General features: G+C 39.6%; 1 protein-coding gene across 2 annotated transcripts in view; it reads right to left on the minus strand.

Moving 5' to 3' along the window:
• The window catches only part of LOC122404814 (nephrin), a 513,791-nt gene that overhangs the window by 458,858 nt on the left and 34,563 nt on the right, over nt 1–20,370 (minus strand). The window lies entirely within an intron of this gene.

The raw sequence follows: 20,370 nt of genomic DNA on the forward strand, positions 1-20,370 counted from the left end.
CTACCGTGGAAAAAGCGATATTAAGTTTATTAATCGTTAAATGAACAGCAGAGTGTACAGGTAAACGATCGAGTAGCAATTCGCCAAATTCCAATGTGACTGAATCGAAGTTTTACCATCTTTTGGCCTCCAATATTTACGAAATTTTAATTAACACCAAAATGTTATATAAATCTCTAGTAAAAAGCGTAAAGAAATTCTGATATTCGCTAAAATCACAATTCCAGAGCAGAGCGTAGGTCTCGTGTTGTTCTAAGACCTACATGGAAAGCTTACCGTTTCTTCTTCCCAACAGACAAGCGTTATTCCGAGTTTCTTGGAAATCGACTTAAGAAGTAATTAAGAAATAATTGTTCGTCCCATGGATAGAGTGCCTGCACACAAGGTGCACAGCTGTCCAAGTGGTTCCGTACCTTCGAAGGCAGTAAAACTAAAACTTGAAGCGTGAGAATCAGTCGAGCCCTTGTCTGCCTTATACGCGATATCGCAGAACGCTATGCACCTAATTACGAAGAACAGGTACGTATAAAATATATTATGAATTCAAGGATCTCATATAAATAATATTTCAAATACATGCACTGCGTAGAAAACACGATAATTAATCGCGATGGCCTTTTGTATCTTTCAAAGCAATTTCAAGGCATTAGATATATTTATTTTTATCTCGATTTTATACGATATTTTTACGAATGACAATCTTATAAATATTTAATATTTCTGTGTGCTAGTTCAATGACCACTGAACCAAGGTATAATGTTATAGTTAAAAGATGTATAGTAAAGAGCAAAATTGAACACACATACGACATTTGATCAAAAATACTTTTTTATTCAATATTTGCATGTATAATAAAAAAAAAATAAAATACTTGGTATTATCTACAATCTTCTGGCTTTTCGAAACAAATTTAACATTTTGATACCATTATTATTTCGCTTCGTACAATTTTTTTTCGTGTAGTCAGTTTTGCACTGCAATTAAATATTGAATAAAAAATCCTTTTTGTTAAAATGTCTGTTCGGTTTTGCTCCTTACTGTGTACCGGAAACGTATGCATTTACAGAGAAGAGTTCGTCGAACGGGCCACGAGCATCAACGAAAAAAACCAAATGGCCAGAAAACTTTGCTCCCGGTGTTAAATGCTCGATTGTACATCGAGCGAAATAAACGTATTGCTGTCCTCAGGTTGAATACACAGAAACGGCTTTGTCGCTAGGGTTGAAAACATTGCAGTTCATTCCGGCAGCAGGGACGATTTGATTATTGTTCGACGGCGGTACGAGCGCGCGCGCGGATCGAATACATCGAAATCGGAATGCGCGCTCGACCTACGGAACAAAGACAGCGCTAACTCGTTTCCAACTGTCTATCGGGGATAACTTCCCGGAACTTTTTAGCAAAACCACGTTAGTTGCTGCAAGAAGAGCTGTACCGAAGTTCTGCAACTGTTTTAAACTTCCAAATGGATCTCCACGAACGATACCGACTTGCAAAAATTGAATATTTTTCCAGCTTGCGTAAAACAAGCGATCCCGCCTCCGACAAAAAATGATATTATGGCGCCAGCAATCGACGCTTTCAACGGAAAAAAAAAGAATAAAAATAAAAATCACGATTATATTCGTAATAGAAAAAGAAGCAAGGGATAGGGAATTGTTTTATCTGAAACGAGTAACTAAAAATTATATTGTAAAATGAAATATTTCGGAACGAACAAATGAAAATGTCAAAAATTGATGTAAATAGTTAGCATTTTACTGAAATAATAGAATAAATACTCGGTATAACAATAATTCAGACTTTGATTGAACAAATAATACATGGAAAATTGTTTATCTTGCATTCGATATTCGAAATTTCTTGTCTAGATTTTCCCCTTTCTGCTATCATAGTGCTTTACTTCGCTCGTATACGTTAGTCGATCCAGCTCCCCCAAGTAATTCGTACCAAATGGCCTGGAGCCACATTTTCGGAAACGGTTTTCAACTCGTCGATGGAACACTCGTACGAATAAATCACAAATTTTTAATCCCTATAAATTCGTAATTACAAAATTTTTCTTCGATTAAAAGCTTCGAAATAAAAAATAAAACGCAAAAAAAAAACAGTTTTCGCTTTAAATCTTGCCCCCCCACCCCACTGTTGTTTCCATCGATCGTTTCCACCGTATCGTTCCAATAAAAAGAAATAAACAACCCCCGTCGACGAGCCAGTTACTCTCCGCAAACTACCCGGGCGAAGTACGAAAGGGATTCATCTTTCGCTTTACATTCGAGTGCTTTCGACAACGTCTGGCCGAGTTTATTACCGGTCGAAGAAGTCGGTCCGCGAATTTATGCGAAACAATGTCCCGGCTCGCAATAACGTAATGTCTTCGCGGAGAAAACACACGAACGATACACTCTCGATCGAACACCGACACGTGGAGGGAGGGTGGGGGTTAGAAAAAAAATTTAATCTCAAAAATTGCTCGTCGTTCGTCGGTGTCTGGTGTGTTCGCGGATGCTCGATCAGGCGCGGGGACAAGCCAACCGACGCTATCGATAACGAATGAAAAATAATCGGGACGATTAGCTGGCGGGTGTTTCGTCCTCCGTGGACGGAAATAAGAAGTAAAATTTCAAATAGCGAAGGTAAAAGAAGCAGCTGGAGCATCAACCGTAGAGCGGGCGGAAAGGGGGTCTGGGGGCGAGAGAGGGGTGAGTCGAACTCTCAGTGGATCTGTCAGGCTGGAGCACGAAATGGGGAGAATCCCTTGTTTAAACAGAGGCACTTCGTACCCGATCCGACGACCGGCGCTTCGGTCCATGAACAAATGCGACTGTTCTTTGGATACTTTAATCCCGGGGATTGGCTGTAATTTATATCATTTGCTTCTCCCCTCGAGTCTTTCCCTTTCTGGTACATTCTTTTCCGCCTCCACCTGTCTCCAGTATCTGTAAACTTACGCGAATCAACGACCGTTCTGCCCTACCCCGTCGACTTATTTTCGCCCTCGAGCCCGAAGAAAATATTAAACGGTTCGGATGGCAGTCGCTTCCCGGGGAACGTGATTATTGAAAATGAAATTGGACTCCGTAACAATTATTGGGGGAATATTGTACATTGTCTTCCGATACTGGCAAATATCAGAACGGAAAAGAGAATGGTAGAAAATGATGGAGTGTAATTCTATGTGTTCTGAGGTATTGTAAAAGCACAACTTTATATCCTGTGAATCATGGAAAAATCGTGAAAAGAGTAGACGAAGTGAGTTCCGCGCAGGGTGAGATATTATTATTATTCTTATTCATTTATTAACGGGAATAAAACCTTTTAGTAGAAAAGATGAAATATGTAAGGAACAACAAATGTGAATTGCACATAGTACATAGATATTATCGCTTATAAAATTTTAACATAATAATTTATTTACATAGAATATGCCTCAAAGTACCAGAATTACGCCCAAGAGAAAGAAAATATAATATTATTAGAGACTTCGTCTAAATTTTCCAAAAGCTTCGAAAGGAAAATGCTCAAAATGGTAGTTCAAGATACGAATTACTGGAAAAAGTCGTATAATACGTTCAATGTTGAATTTCAACATTAAAAGTACGCAAATTTGTTCTCTGTAAAGAATGGAAGCGCCGTAGGCTAGCAATATACTTTTACCAATATGGCGCGTGTTCGGCCGATGCTGCGGAAAAATGAATTTTTGCAGAATTCGTAAAATCCATCGAGGCGAACTTCCCCCGCGAATAAGATCCAAATATTCGAACAAATAAAAGACTGTGGACAAATTTGAGACGAAGTTTGCCCCGAGCAGCTCCAGAAACTGCACCGCCACGCGACCGACCGTGTCGAAAGTTACTAATTAATTGCCAAAGTAGAAAAATAAAAGTTTTATATTTTTTATTCCGCCGGTACGAAACTTTTAATTGGTTCCCGGGACGTCACTGACGAAAACGATACTAAACTCGATACTAAACTCGAACGCATTTAAATAATTTTTAATTTAACGAGGAATATGAACTATGCGGAGATTGTATCTTACGAACGCACCAAATTAACTGCGCTGCTCCGGTTACACGGATCGTCGTTATTGGCTAATAGCTCGTTTACACGATACAGTGTTTGAGACATATGGATATTTCGACTAATCGGTAATGGCTGAATGCAGCATTCATACCTTTAAACATTCTCGTTCTATATTCAGTTTTCAAACCTTCGAATCGAATGATTGACCGTGCACGAGCTTTTATATTCAACGTATCAGTCTACCATCTCTCATAATAACACATTTCATTAAACACAGTAGTATTTTTTTAACACTTTCAACCCCAAATTAATATATTCTATTTCTCTACAACAAGATAGGCTCCATTTGATGAAACTGCATGCATTTGTTTTGGACAATTTCCTAATTACTTATTTTAGACGTATTCGTGTTTTATAGAAAACGATACTAATGTAATTAAGACACTTTGCTTTGTGCAAGTTCATATTTAAATAATGGAATTAATGAAATGAAAGCTTTGTAAGTATTTCTTATATTTTTGCGTATTAAATGCATTCTGCAGTTCTTTTGAAACTCTAAATTTCCCATAAATGCATAAACATCGGCAATCTAGTTATAACACGAAGAACCACGCACCACGGAGAGTCTCTGTTTTAATAATCATGTAGTCGAATAATACTCGCGCTGCAATCTATTAATTTAAGAAACCTTGCGAAAGAAAATTATACCGAACGAGTAAAATGGCCTCTCGTTGCTTCGCGCGAGCAACAAAACAATTATCTTGTTTACAACGTGCTTTCAAAGCATATCGCTGCAAAGTCTTTAAGGGTATTATACAATATTCAATATACAATACTCAATTGTGATGAAACAGGTTTAACTATCGTGCAATCACGCTAACTGAAAATTCTGGCAACGAAAGGAAAAAACAGTACACTTGCATCAGCAGAAAGGGGGAAGTATTGTTATTACAGTAATTTGTGTGAGTGCTAGTAGAATTTATATACCTCCAATGATGATGTTCCCTCGTAAAAACATGAAAAATGAATTGAAAAATGGTGCTCTTCATGGGACCATGTTCGAAGCACGCCATTCTGATTCAGATGGATATCCTTACTAATTGGTTTAAACATTATGTAGAACACGTTAAAGCTCCAAAAATTAACCATTCGATATATTATGATATTCCACATTAGGCACATACAGTGTTCCATATTACGAGCTCTATGAGCCTAATGGAAAATGAGGACCTCAGTAAAAAAGGTAAACATTTCCTAAATCGTTATCACATTTTAAAGTTGTTTGTTATCAGTCAAAGGAATAAAATATTTAAGTTTTTATAATAGTTCTACAAGCAAATGAAAATGAAAAAAAAAGTATTCCATATTAGGACAAGTGACTCTAATTTATTGAACCACCAGGATGTGAACTTTTGGTTTCATGTCAAATTTTGGTAAAATATATTTACTATCAGATTATAAAATGTCTAGAATATTGCTATTATATAAATTTACTTGTAAAACCCAGTTATTCAAACTTGATACGTGACCCAAAGTACCAGTGGAATTAAATCTACTCAGAATTCATAATATTTAAGTTTTTATAAAAGTTCTGCAAGTGAAACATGTATATAAAAGAAAGCATACCATATTAGGGTAACTGACCCTATAAATACACAGGATATTTCCCCTCAAAAATGGATCCGTACTGCTTTAATAAATTATATTAAATTTTGTTCCCCGAGAACGATTCGTTCGAAAGCGTGAGGCTAAAAGGGGGTGGAAAAAGTGGGCCAAGATTGAGAGGAGACGGTTGTTCCGTTCGAACGCTCGGGTACAAATAACGAGCTCCGTTTTATGCAAATTTCACCATCGGTCGCTTTAAGTGTCACCCCCTCAGGAATATTACCGCTTCATAGATCAAGTTTAGCCGCTGGAACGGAGAACTCGTTCGAGCCTCTCGTGAAACAGGAGACACAGATGAGGTCGGGGGCTGAATTGCGAGGCCAGAGAGAGAGGCGACCCGCGTGACATTCGAGACGCTGTAGCCGTTTGAAAGCCAAGCTCAGAAATTCGGCCCGCCAGGCGTGGTCCAACGGGCGCTTCTTCGCCATTAAACCGCCAGATAATGAACTCGCGTTAACTCCGATGTTTTCGGATTACGTTTGAACCGACCGCGCGAGAAACGAAGTGGATCGTGTTGTCTCAAGGCACGAACCGCACGTCCGCGTCGCCTCCGCGAAAGAGACCACTCATTAGCATGCTAATAGCCGCGACGGTACGCAAACCTGTTAAATTTTAGGTTCTCACCACCGCCACCCCACCCCCTAAATGCCCCGACCAACGTACGGCGACCTTTAAGCTGGGACGTTTTCGAGAGAAAAAATGAAACGACCACGCATTCCGAAAGAAACGTTTTAAAACGTTCCTCGAAGCACCGGGGAAATTTGCTCGATCCACCGCTAACGACCATCCCCGGTACCCGGACCATTTCGAACCAGCGAAAAGAAGAGTTACGGTCTTTGAAACGAGTTACCAAAGACTCTGCGATACGCCGCAGAAGGGTACGCGTGTGTTTACCTTCTTTTTTTCGTTTCGAGTCTGCTGAAGAGGGTTGGAACTTTTACTATTGTTGCTATTTTTTATTGAGAAAAATTGCGAGCATCAGAACGTGTATCGATTGAATGACGAAATCAAAAGATCCTTCGGGAAGTGTTTCTTTTCGCCCCTCAGAACTGGAAAACTCAGTCAGAGACAAAATTGGGGGGATACCAGCGTTTTAAAAAAATATTGGAATTCACTTTAATCTCGTTACTATTTGTAAATCTCGCTTGTGTCGATAAAACAGAGGTAATCGATCGCCACCTGCTGGATCATGTAATATACGCTTCGTACAGTTAACTAGTGTTCACATTACTTTTTGAAAATAAAACATGTGTCATCTAAAAATCGTGCAGTAAAACCTCAACACTATTGTTTAGATATTTATAAATGAATTTAACTAGGATCACTCGATAAATAAAAACGTATAATTTGAATTAATGGAATTAATGAAATGGGATCTTTGTATTTCTTATATTTTTACATAAATGAATAGACATCCACAGTCTAGTTATAACACGAAGAATCACGTATCATGGAGAGTCCCTGCTTTAATGAACATGTCACCATGTTTTCTCATCTTTCGAACAGCTCGAAAGATTCATCCCGGTTCTCGAGAAGATATTGGAAGCGACGTGGCTTGTTTTCATTACGCTCGAAGACCTGTTTGGCCATGCGGTTTCGCGCGGATGTGGCCACCAAATGTGCAGCGACGCATGTAGCTCGGAAGCCCAAACGAATCCACGGTTTCGCGTTACGACAGGAAAGGACAACTTTTTGGGCCCCAAAAAGTCGGTAGCCAACACAACGGACAACGTCTTATTGAATAAAACTTCTCGTCGATCGAACGATCGAGGAACGATCGATTTCGCGTGGTTGGGTGGTAGGTGGTGGCTCTCTTTCGCTATGGATCAATTATTGTGTCAACATCACCGGTTAAAAAATGGAAAGGACTCGTCAAAAGGCTTCGACAGGACCAGGAAAGGATCTTCTGTCACAGGCAGCTCCAAATCCAGCTACATGGTCTCTGCTCCAGTAATCAGGGCCACTGCCCCCTTCTTCTTAACACGTTGACTGCCAGACCAAACCCATCAAATTAAAAGGAAAATTAAATTTTGTTCTTAGACAATTGGAAACTGGCATACCAAGAATTTGTCATGGAATTTAGGGCCCCACCTAGCTTTATTTTCTTTTACATCTTATATTGGGAATTTATTTTTTTAACTCCTTGGTGAAAAGTCGTGTCACCCATATGTGGGTGACGTGGCAGTCAACGTGTTAAAGAGAGTAAAAGCAATTTTATTTCTTTCGATTCGACCAGCAACGTACCATCCTACGATTCGATCGTTCTGCCTTTAACGAAGACACGCGCACAAAATAAATCAGAAGCTAAACGATAAATTCAGCCTCGTGGTTCTTTTCATCTTCCCGAATAACGTTACAATCTCTCTACGAAACATCGAGGTGCTTCAAAGCATTGTACATTTCCAGATCCAACAGGTACACGTTTCCCGGGAGTTCGAAACTAGTTCGCGCGTAGCGCATCGCGAGAATAACGAATTCAACGTTACGTTCTTCGAGTAGTATTAGAATCCGTGAAACGAACCTTGGATATTGGAATTGGTCCGTACTCCTGAGTGCATATTGAACTTAATCCCATCCCTGGGCGTCGATTACAATCGGATTAATGCTTTCGCATGATACCTAAGAAATTCCCACGGCTTCGTACGATCTTTGCACGCGAGTATTAGAACTTCGTGTCGAGAAGCCGTGCAATAATTTTCTTGAGGTCTCTTTAAACATTCGATCCTTTGCTTCTCTGGAGTTGAATTCATCCTTAACTCGAATTTCAGAGGAAATACTCTTCAAGAGGAAATTCAAACAATTTTTTATATTTTTAATAGAACTCCTTTGAAATTAGATTTGATTAGAATTAATTGTATTCGAACGCTTCCAATCTACATCGTTAACAAATAAAATGCACACGTTAGGTTTGAGTTTTTAAAATGAGATTGTAAGTAAAGACACATAGGAATCTCGAGAATGCATACGTAAAAACACATGTGACAACGCATACAGAATTTACAGGCATTTAGTGTAAACATACAGTTTTCAGACGTCACAAAAGTATTCGAACGTACGAATAAGTCTTTAATTATTTAATATTAACATCTGACTAGTCCTCCTTGGTTAGTAAAATGAAAAGAATTGTTTGTCTCGTGTTTATCGAAGAAACGAGGTTCCTTTTGGGGAGGAACGCTATTATTTTGACCCGAGAGCCTACCTGGGACCCAAAAATGAAGACCTTAGACCATATTTTGATCTTAAGAGGCAGGATACTCGGTCGTTCTCGATGGTAAACAAACCTAGTACCCGAAGTTTGTTGTCGTGGCTTGTAACGCCATCAAGGGATATGCCTGCGGTATGATCTCTTACTCGATCCCTCTATCGCATCGGTAACTCCTCTTCCTTTGGCTTTTACCCTCGCATTCTCTGCTCGGGGCGTCACTTCGTCGTGGCAAAGTTATCGTTTAATGGCAGACGCTTCGTATTCCGTAACGCGAAGACCGCCGCTGTCCCCCTCTCCGCGGGCAGACGATCCAACCGTGTAGCACTTCGTCGAAACAAAACGACCACAACGCCGACAAACAACCGGTACAATCAATTGCACGAGCTTCTTTCGGGACGGTTTATCGAACGCCAGCCACCGGAGTGACCCCGTTTCGAGACCGAGCGTCTTTCGAATTCGACATCGTTCTTCCGGTTTCGAACGTTTAACCCTTTCGGTGGCGCCCGGATTGTTTAAAATCTCCCCCAAGGGCCTGCTAAACGTTCGTAGTAACGTGACATCGAATATTTCAACAGACTTTTGCACTGATTGTGAGAAGTTTTTATAGCATGACCAACTTCTACACTGTCCATGTCTAAAGAGGTACTCGATGTTTGTTGAAATATTCCATGATTCAATCGTAGATCTGTTATTTTTACAGCACTCGTGATTAAAGTAGCGTTATTTACAATTTTTGACAGCTGAAAACACCTAACGCACCCATCAGTGTTAATCAAAAGATAGGCTCAAACATCAGAGTGTATACGTCTCATAAAATGATTTTACAAGCTATCATATGGAATGAAGTTACAAAAACCGCAAGTATTATGTTAAAAAAAGGCCAACGCGTGAGAAGAAAGCAAGTTACATCACCAAGCTATTGAGAACGTGTTCCACTATTTTCCTCGCGTTTCAATGTGCCACGATTGCATAAGGAAAACACAAGAATAACACAGATCGAAATGAAACGTTGCAAACTAAACTGAATATGTTTCTAATATTCGTAAAAGTCTTTCGCAATCGAGATAGATTACTTTTATTCTCAACGTAATTTTTCCTCCCGAGAGTCACGCGAGCAATTAAGGATCGATCAAGCTTGTCGATAATAAAATGGCGCCGCGGCTTTTTCCGCCGTTCGTAACAGGCCGATATTTACTTCCCATTTTCCACGAGCATTGTATCTCCGTTTGGCGGGTTCGCTTCACTTATCGTCCGTGGGTTTCGTTTCAGGAAATGGGTAAGTTCGCCGATACCCGCGACCATACGACCGTGTCTCGCTTAACGACTTGTCGATTAACTCGAAGCGGGCTGGCATTATCTGGAAAACGAAGTAGGAAACGAAGTCCAAAATCGCCTTTGCCGCTCTCTGCCGGATCCAAGAATTTTCCGTTCTGTTTCCCCGCGCCGTTCAGGCGTTTCGATACGGATTCCCGACGTTGCCAGGATTTAACAGTTCGTTTCATACGGTCGCTAATTTGCCGTACCAACAGTACGAGGCATAACGCTTCCCCTCTGCGAAAATAGTCCCTTGTTCGAGGCACTCTTACAAGTAATGGGACTAATACCCTATCGATACTATCGGTACAACGACGATAAAGCAACCGTTTTATTGGGTCGTTCCATAAATCTTTGCGCGGGTATTCAACTATGCGAATTTCGGTCGGACGCGAACACGCGTGAACGTAATCACCGATTTAATCCCCGCTCAAAGGCATCGCTTTTAAGATTATTTTTACACGGTGTTTAGAAATTTATATTCATCGTGCGAAATTAATCCGCATCGACTCGTATCAGAAAACGTACAAAAGGATTCACGTGATCTCCTTAACCCTCGAGTGGGCACTCGATCCCAACTGGATTATTTTATTTAACGTTGATTTTTACCAAACTGGTAAATGGGGAAACACCTTTCCTTCGAAGCATTTAAAAAATAATAAACTAACGAAGGATTACATGTTAAATAATTATTAGTCTAAACTTGTGGAGGCCCCAATAATCCACTTAAGGGTTAAATACGATTAAAAAAAAAAATAGTACAACGAATATGCGTTTACAATTTCGCGCAGACGCTTTAACCGATTTGAATACGCAATTATTTGGAATTACAAGTGCTCGCCCGTTCGCAATAATATTATTGGCTACTTAGAAATATTCGGTATTAGCATCGATCGAGTATTCATTACGGGAGTATCGTTATCGGAAATTCGAGCGAGGGAACCAGGGATTCGATGTCTTCTGATTCCCCCTATTAAGTACTTTGGCATCGATTGCTGGAATATCATCAATATGGAATCGCATTAGTTCCGTCGCTAATTCTTACCGTCGAACTTGTCAACGAATCGAACCGCTCGATCCACGGAATTTTCAAGTAAATCCTCGATACCGTTCGTGCGCTCTTCGTTGCATTCGAACGCTTATGCTTTTATATTCAACGTGCTCGTTGAAACGTAAATGTAATAAAAAAATATCGCTGTTCGAAAAAACTAAGGGATCAGCTACTTCGGGGAACTTTATCGCTCGGGCTATTGAATACTTTGAAAGTTCAGCACGCGACCGAGGGGAATTGCTTAAATAGAAAATGTAGAACGCGATTCGAGTTTCCAAAACGACTCTTTGGTATCGATCTTTTATTTACCTTTGTCAGACTTAAGATTCATGCATTCAGCGGTTAAATATCCTTCGTAACACTCTCAATGCCTTCGAAAAGGAAAGAAATGAAAATCGTTCACGTTCGAGGTAAATCTACTTTAAAAAAATCATACTTTTTATGTTTACACTTATATCCAGATTTGATCCACAGATTTGATCCACAATATTCCAAATTTTTATACAACGAAAATGTACTGTTTCTGTTTGGCTGTATTTAGATTTGTACAAACAGGGATTGAACAAATAAATTTTATAGAGATGAGGAAATTTCTCTTTTCGAAAAATATAAAACGTACGATAAAATAGGTTTCCCGGCGAATATTCTTTCACCGCGAGGAATGCAAGGATGGTAGCGAAACGTTGTTGCATTTAACATGTTTACCTAATTCCACGCGTAAGGTTCCATTATTTTGAAAATAAATTCCGCTCGACGAAGCTACCCGGTAATAGAATTTCTCCGGGGGATCCAACCAGGGTAAAACAAATTCAATTTCGCAGGAAACTTTTAAATCTCCGGGTAATCTTCCACGAATGAAAGAAATATCAGCGCTCGAATGAATTGCTTTTTACCGGTATCGACAATACGGATCCGTTCCTTAAGGTACCTTCTTCTCGCGCAGTTTGCATTCTTAAGCACCCCTTGTACATTTCCAAGTCGCTCGAACCACCGAGTACTTGCCGGGATCAATATTTATAGACGGTCAGTAACAAACTACCTTCTAAACGGGGAAGTTGTATCAAAGGGGAACCATAAATACGTTAACCCTCGAAAGGTGCCCTAGGTCACGGGACTGAACCTTTTACCTTCAAACATATTTTTGCCCGACCCTTCTCGAAGCCCTATCCTCTTCTCATCAAACTTTCTACTCTTTGGAAACTCGAATTTACAGGTTGTCAAGATCGCTTTACAACAAATTACTGCCCTTTGGGATCGTGTAATTCTTTCATTTCACTGTAGATTGCAATCGTATCACCACAAAAATAATCAAAATACAATGCATACTTAACCCACGAAATGGCTACAACGAACGTCTCAATAGAAATTTTAATTTCAATTATCTCTCAGTCTAAAAAATAATCTGAATTTGGAAGAATACATAAAATAACAGAGCACGATATTAATTGTAAATACATTTAGAAGAATGTAATCTGAGCGTCAAAGTACCGATTGGAAGTTGAGTATTCCATTTCTGGGATTATTAATTAACACTGATCATATCACCACAAAAATAATCAAAATGATACTTAACCCATACTTAAACCACGAAATGGTTACAACGAATGTTTCAGTAAAAATTTTAATTTTAATTATTCCTCAGCTTAAAAAATAATCCGAATTTGGGGGAATACATAAAATAATAGTGCACGATATGGATTGTAAATACATTTAGAAGAGTGTAATCCAAGCGTCAAAATACCTATCGATTAGGAGTTGAGCATTCGTGCAGCAATTTGACTAAACTTCTCGAATTATTAATTAACATTGACTCGTTAACGACGTAAATTCTGGAACGCGCAAGTTTCAATTTGTCGGATGGTATCGGAACGTTTAGTTCCTGACTGTATTTCGTCGTTGCCGGGGCGAATGTATATTCTAATGAACATTTGTACGATCACCGTCGGACTATACGTTTATCCTAATCCCTTGCACGGCTGCCCGCAGAATCGCAGACCGTCCGCACACGTGCGATCGGAATATTTATTGGAATGCAATTAAGTCGCGACCTACAACAGCGTGCGAGCGGTATACGGAAAACGCTCCTGGAAACTTCAACATTGAATTAACGATTGAAAAATTGGTCTGCGAACTTGTTTCGCTTTGTCTGGAAATTCACTGCTGCGAGCAATTAATGGACCAGTTATACGGAAGTTACTTTATCGTAGTCCGTCGATATCGACGCGTAATTTCGACGATCGAGGATAGATTTTGTGAACAGAATTTTCATTGGTCTTATAAAAGATACTTACATTGAAAATTAATAATTAAAAGACAATGGTCAGGACAAACGTTTAACTATTCTTGCCTAGAAACGTTTTTCTCGAATATAAATACTCGACGAGCAGCAGGAAACAAAATTGTTAATTAGTAGGAAGATGGGACATAATGGTTCGAATTCATTTGGAAAGAAAAGTACACTTCGTTAAGATAAAATCTTTTTTGGATCCATTGTCTATTTTTGTGCAGAAAAAAATGAACTGATAGTCGACAAATATGCGAAATATAGTATATTAAAGTTGCAAGAACCAAATTGTCTTTTCAAGTATAAGACCTCGCGCTTTAATCAAACTTGCTTGCGACTTTCTAAGCAAAGGAAAGAAAAATTCCGTTTTAAGATTCTTAGCAATTCACAGTTCTTAGATTGGACAAAACTTTCGGGCTTATAACTTTAATATAGTTTAACGTTAAACTACTTCGCAACTTTTCTTATAGCAACTTAATCGGCCGATAGCTCGTATTTTTCTATTTTCATCCGATACCAAATGAAAAATTTGCATGAGAGATTGTGGAGGCCAGAATAAGACGAAAATCAAGGATACAAATTTGTTGATTGAGGCTTCGTTAAAAAGTTATTAACGTTCAAAGTTCCATAACGACCGGAAAATTTTTCGGTGAAATTAAAAAATTTCAAACCATACTAAAAAAATTATATTCGGTTGCAGAGGTCAATTACAATCATTTTTTGTGGGTAGACATACCCCCGAAATCCTACGCACTTTCGAGAAAAAAATTCGAATAGGTGGACAAATTTTTCGGCGAAATTAAAAAATTTCAAATTGTTCTGGAAAAATTATTGTCGGTTGCAGGGGTCAATTACATTCATTTTTTGTGGGTAAATATACACCCGAAATCCTATGCATTTTCAAGAAAAAAATTCGAATAGGTGGACAAATTTTTCGGCGAAATTAAAAAATTTCCAATCGTTCTGGAAAAATTATTGTCGGTTGCAGGGGTCAATTGCATTCATTTTTTGTGGATAAACATACCCCCGAATTCCTACGCACTTTCGAGAAAAAAATTCGAATAGGTGGACAAATTTTTCGGCGAAATTAAAAAATTTCCAATCGTTCTGGAATAATTATTTTCGGTTGCAGGGGCCAATTACATTCATTTTTTGTAGGTAAACATACCCCCGAAATCCTACGCAATTTCGAGAAAAAAAATTCCTTAACGAAAATACGATGTCTGATAATGAATTGATTGATTCCCCTTAAATTTCATAACTCCTGAACGAATGGGACGATTTTAATGTTTCAAAACGCAAACAACGCGTATTTTAGTGAAGAATATATGGAAATTTTAAGAGAGAGAAAAATTCGTGTAGGTGGACAAATTTTATTAATAGTTGTTAAGAACTTTTCAACGAAGTGAATACTTTTCTGACGGTATGTTTACACTAAGTACCCTGTAAATTCCGTATGTGTTGTCAGATGTGTTCGTAATTTTACGTATGCATTCTCGAGACTCCTACGTGACTTTGCTTGCAATCTTATTTCGAAAACATAAGCCTAACGTGTGGATTCTATTTGTTAACGATGTAGATCGGAAGCGTTCGAAGCCACTGTACGTACTCGCGTCGCGTTACCGAAAAAGAGGAACGAGTTTCCTGCGATCCGATACGAAACACGTTATTTCGAGTCAATTTGAGCCTCGATAATTTCCAGCGCGCCGCGGCGCATGCCGAAATTGGGTCAACGATGGCCTAATACCCAGAATTTTCGCTGCAACTTTATCAAACTGGACTACTCGAAAACGTCACCCGCTGAAACTCCAACAACCGACGCGCTCCATTAACGAGCGAAACGCGCGAACGATCCGGTTGATAATATTTCCGCTCGGCGAATAAAAATCCGCGCAAATGGACGCGACGGTACATCGATATTGACCTTCGCGGGTACGCGCGTACCAACGGGCACAGCATTATATCCCCGGATGCCAGCGAAGCTTCCGTCATCGAAAACATAAAACACACCGAACATGCGCCCAACGTTCGAACGCGTCTCGCATAACGATCGCCGGCCTCTCGCCATACTTCGACAAACTGTTCCAATCCGAAAACATTAAAAAGAAAAAACGAAAAATTCATCCCTGCCCCTGCACGAAGAGCCCGAGCAATTACTAACCCATCATCCGACGACAAAAACAGCGAACAGGCGAGTTTCAGGCGGGGTTTGAACGCAACCTTAGACTGCGCCTCGCCATTCTACGCCATTACGTAATTACTCACGGTCAGGATGCGCCATCTAATTTTCGTAATAAAGATGTTCTGATAATGGTAGCAACGACTACAGGAAACTAACAAACTTGCTGTGATGATTGTAAAAAAAAAATGTTTTCTAAGATTTGCTCTATTATATGCAAGAATGTGTGATAAAGATTGCAACTGTTCGTTGTCGTGCGAACAGAAATTATTGAAATACATTTTACTTGGTTTCATGTGTCGTAGAGATACACATTCTAATTAGGCCTTTGTAGTATCATTATTACGATTGTAGTAGTAATGATAATAATATCAACGCCATGACACAGATTCTAAAATTTCTTTTCAGACGAATGGAAACGTACATACACAGTTACGTCGCGTATCGTTAGAAATTGTGAGATTTTCTTGGATAGATATTAGTTAAATATTATAGTTGTCGACTATATTGAAGCAATCTTGACCGAAGAAACATTTTGCGTTTGAAAACTTGCACAGTCAATATTTCAATTAATTATCACTGCATGGATAGTTCTGAAAATTAAACCCTTCAAAATAGAACTTGTATTGGTACGCGTGTGCCAAATTATATCGATATATCTGTCTCTAATAAATTAGCCAACATATGTGGATTTTTATACAACTGTTTATTTCCGATTTGCCTCACATTTTTGTTTACTCTCTGACGAGATAGCGCGACAATACGACTCTTCAAATATTATAAAGAGTCTAGCAATGGAAGTTCCATCCGAATCGATTGGTTTTTCAAATCATAGAAACAAACACAAAATACTGTATTCGAGAAAACTAATAATAGCGACGCATCCAGGAGACCAACAAGGCCAAGGTCAACATTTTGTCCCCCTTTTTTTCAATTATGTGTGTGTATATTCCCGGAGTTTCAAAAAAGCGCTCAATTCCGAAAGATACGGCGATATTAAAAACGCAAGTGAAACTATTGCAATTTTGTTTACACAAATTCGTTCTTGCCATATTGCATACAAAAAGATCACGGTATGGCCATTGAAAACGTAATCCTGCACGAGATTATATTTAATGTCAGGGAAGTGCTTTATTTCAATAAACGTTCAAAGGTTTCCACCATGAACGTATAAACATTCTATTTCTCGCTGCTTTACAATGTTTCTGTTCTGTATATCAGTTTTAATTTTGTCCTGTACGTCGTCGACGGGAATAAAAGGGTGAAAACATTGCAATAAAATAGAGCACCATAATGCCCGTGCATGGCTCGATACGTTCGACCCCCCTTGCACAATTTAATGAAATGTATAATTAAAATTAAAATTAAATTAAAATTGAAATTAAATATTAAAAACGTCTAAACATTCGTAGATCCAACGATTCAATGATATCGCTGAAAATTAAGCTTCCATATCGTGATATTTACAGAGTTGGACAAATTTTATTCGCGATCGACGAGTAAAATTTTTAGATTCGTTCTGAAATTAGATTTATTAGATCGAATGCTAGTTTGAAACATTTATTTATAATGGAAACATATGAGAAAGTATAAGGTAAGAAATGCATATTAGTGTATATGGCTTAACCAAGAAACGTTGTCGTTGGTGTCGATAATGATGGTAAAAAGAAAGACACTCTGCATCGAACTTTAGTCGAGAAAAGTCCCTTATGATTTTTACGCTTATCTTTTACGTACTTTCTGTCAAATAGTTTATCGAAATATTTGTTTTTCATTGAAAGCTTAACGTCGCATCGACAACGATGTCATTAGCGACATAAATTATTATGTGTCTATGATTAAATAGATTCGTAGAGTGATTTGTTGCTATGGATGAATTTGAGAATATTCATTGCATTTTTGGTATTATTAAAAGCTTCTTTTAGTGAATTTGGAAATTTTGCCTGGATCCGTGAGGTTTCGTATTCTGTACAAGGGAGCAATATGTGTTCGAGGGTTAGAGGATGTTGGCACTTGTCACAATAAGGTGGAAGCGTCTTCTTCGGATGGTGCTCTTGTGTAATTCTCGTGTGACCGATCTGAACACGATATTACTAATTCTATTCAGTGGATCAGTGTTTTGTTTACGATATCTGCTCTTCAACTTCATTTACTTATTTTGGAAGAGACATTTATCATAATATTAAATAATATAGTTTATATCGTCAAGTTCCAAGTGTCCGGAATCACCGAGTCCGACCACACGTCTGTAACCATCCCTAACATCCTTACAAAATGGAAGTTACTTAACGAACGAGTCCAAAATTGTTGTTCGTCGATCGACTACGTTTGCGGTGAAATATATAAAATATTCCGATCGAAGGAAAATAACGAACGACGGGTACGGGAGGGATCCACGTATTCCCTCGTTTTTCCAGCGGGTGCGGGCCGCCTCGAACCGCAGCTGGAGCGCAAGAGCCGCTGGAAAAGTCACCAAAGATCCCTGCATACTCTCGTCGTGCACACAGCTTCAGCGGCAACCGCTCGAAGCCGCGTGTCCTAGGGTGGAGTCAGGTTGAAGAGCGACGTGGGAGAGCCTTCTGGGTGGAGGGTGCGCGGGGCTGTAGGTGCTGCTGCGCCCTCGGGCAGACCGCGAATCCCGGATCGATCTCCCCCATAGCTATGACGTCATGGCCGACCCACTCTCGCGACGCCACCCTCCTTCCTTCCTCCATCCACCCTTCTCTGTCTCTCTCTCTCTCTCTCGTCCACCCCTCCAGCCCTCTCCAGCCTCCCCTGTAGCCCCGTGGTCCCGCAGTTCCGCAGCACCGCAACTCCAGCGACCTAGCCGTCCAACCTTTCCCTTCTCCGCTTCCGGTTGGCTCGCTCGGTCGCTCTCTTTCACGGCTGGACCGCCGACCCTGGAGCTAGTGACGTGCACGCCAATATCGTCTACCGACTGCACACCGTCCCTCATCTCCGTCGAGGAACCGCGGGGCTCACGGATTTATCCTAAACTTATTTTTTTTTTCCTCCCGGGTAACCGCTCTCGACCGACTCCCGAAAGCTCCTTTCTGCGTCAGCCGGAAACACCGAGGCACAACCGGGCCCCACTTTCGTCAAGAGACAACGGACCCCACTTTGGTTATTACGACGCTTACGCGATCTTGAAAAAAATAAAGATTCTCGAAACGAAAGTAGGGGGAATTCTCCTAAAACCGGGGCGAGAAAGAAGTTTGTTGTGTACTTGCAAGCAGACACCACACTGACTACTGGTGAATGCAATTCTATTTCTGCTGTATTCTGTAGATAAGTATTTGTAATAACTAGACTGCGGATGTTTATGCATTTATGGGGAATTTTAATTCTCAAGAAACTACAGAATGCACTTAATATGCAAAAATATAAGAAATACTTAAAGTAAGATACGAATTATTATATTTAAGGGTTGAGACAATCATCTACAAAGCTCCCATTTTATTAATTCTATTAATAAAAATATGAATTTGCATAAAGATCCGCGGTTTAGTAATAACTTTAATGTTAAGTATCTCAAAGCTTCGATTCAGCAGCTTGATATCTGTCATTGAGCGAAATCTCATCAAAAAGCGAACGTCAGACCTCGGGACCTCTCCTTCTTAGACGGCCGCTCTCACGCGCGCGTGATTTTACCGTTTCAGCCACCGGCTGCTCAATTTATTACGTTTCGTTGACTATGTAATAATATTCTTAGCACACTAACGACGGGGAATTTTTATTAAAACTTTCCTATACGACAGATGATTTTAATGATTAGAAGCTTTTAAATTAACTACTGCAATGTATTCAACTACCAGAAAAATACCAATAAATATATGCTACAATACTTAGAATAAATGTAAAAATGCACCACTGTCATAAACAATATCGTTAACGGAGTAATTACTAGAAAAACACACACTTGTCTTAAAACGAGAATTCTCGTTTCTCGTCGGTAACGTGTTAACAACATGTGCCCGATTTTGGTCAACGATGGAAAGCCGTCTCAAAAGATGACCATATCGAATCGATCGAGATATCAGTTCCTCGCATAAATTTCTAATTTGGAAATAAAAGGTGTGGTTTGGTCTCGAGATCGGTACGTCGACTTTCGAACCGGTCGCGCGAGAACTCTTATTATAGTCTTACGCGTGAAATCTTGTGGAAATAAAGACTTGTTTTCGAAATCTCAACCATCAGACTCGAGGGTTAATACAATTGATCGAGGAACTAGTTCGATTCAAGCGACTAAATCCAAATTCTGTCCGCAATCTATCGCTAATTATCCCACGAATGATAAAGTCGAAACTACTTAAAGCCGCAGTTCCACTCGTCTAACGCACGGCACAGAACACGATTAAAACGGCTTTTCGGAGCGCAGTGGCACTTAAAACCGACCATTCTAGAGTGCTTAATGGTGTTCTGGGTAACGCGTTACACGAGCCAGACTACAGTCTAACGTACCAGCGGGCAAATCTTTATTGCCAAATATTTCGTAAACTACATGCGCTTCTAAACTGTTTATATTCCATTCAGCACGGGCGATTGGTCGGCTCGTGCGTTGGAAAAGTCGACTTCCGGCGTAAAATCGACCGCCATGCTCGTTAAAAGGCTCCGAGAGACACGATTCAGAAATTGGTCGAATATTCTT

This window comes from Colletes gigas, unplaced genomic scaffold (genome assembly GCF_013123115.1).
Source record: "Colletes gigas isolate AHSC1104 unplaced genomic scaffold, ASM1312311v1 Colletes_gigas_Sc00003, whole genome shotgun sequence".
NCBI classification, from domain to species: Eukaryota; Metazoa; Arthropoda; class Insecta; order Hymenoptera; family Colletidae; genus Colletes; species Colletes gigas.